This window comes from Symsagittifera roscoffensis, chromosome 1 (genome assembly GCF_963678635.1).
Source record: "Symsagittifera roscoffensis chromosome 1, txSymRosc1.1, whole genome shotgun sequence".
In the NCBI taxonomy this organism is placed as follows: Eukaryota; Metazoa; Xenacoelomorpha; order Acoela; family Convolutidae; genus Symsagittifera; species Symsagittifera roscoffensis.
This window is the reverse complement of record NC_087062.1, coordinates 58,210,406-58,211,496: the sequence shown is the minus strand read 5'-3', so window position 1 is coordinate 58,211,496 and position 1,091 is coordinate 58,210,406.

The window sequence follows — 1,091 nt, the reverse complement described above, 5'->3', positions numbered from 1 at the left end:
AGTTTGTGAAAAAAGATACAACCACTGATGAGGTTATACTGAAAATTGAGAAGGAACTTAACAAAGAATTACTAGCCATGAACAAAAGAGACGAGATAATTGATCAGTTATATTCTAAGATGAGGTCAACAGGGGGGGCAACCCGCCCGTTTGTACAGTTTAGCTAAGGTACACAAGTATGAGACACCCCTACCACCAGTACTATCACTTCCAGGCAGCTCGTATGAGAATCTTAACAAAATGTTTCCAAAGTTCTTTGACAACATCGATGGAGCAAATATGGAAACCAATACTAAAGAGGCTAGAGAAACAATTGAAAACCTTGCTCTAGATCCGGATGAAACCATAATATCTCTTGATATGAAAAGTTTGTACACCAACGTTCCGCTGAAGGAGGCAATTGAAATAGATTGCAATAGAAGCTGTACAGCCAGGAGTCTCCCCCTGAAATTCAAAGAGCAACCATGAAAAGGCTTTTGAATATGGCGGTCAGCAAAGTATATTTCTAGTGTAATGATTCATGGTATGTACAAGTTGATGGTTTAGCAATGGGCGCGTCCCTCGCTGTAATTCTGGCAAACATGTGGCTGAAAGAGTACGAGTTTGTTCTAAGACAAGAAATACCGGTGGGAACAGAGGTACAGCAAATTAATGACAAAAACGGCTTGTGCCCATGTTGCAGCAGGAAAGTCAAATATAGATCAAAGGGCGTTGAATGCGAGAGTTGCCGAAACTGGTATCATCTAAAATGATGAAAAATATCCGATGACGTATACGCATCAATAACCGAGATAGTCTGGTACTGTGAGAGCTGCTGCCGAGCTAAGAACAAGGAGAAGGATACTCCCCAGGTGAAATTGTTCCTCAGGTATGTGGATGACAGTTGTTAGAACAGTCAGAGGGGAGCCGAGTTGTCTTCTTGATGCCGTCAATTCTCTTCATCCAAATTTGCAGTTCACTCTAGAGAAAACTAATTCGGATGGGAATTTGCCGTTCCTGGATTTGAACATAAACGTATCGCAGGGTAGGCGTGTAACTTGCAGTTGGTATTAAAAACCAACAGATACAGGGACTAAACTGAACTATAGAAG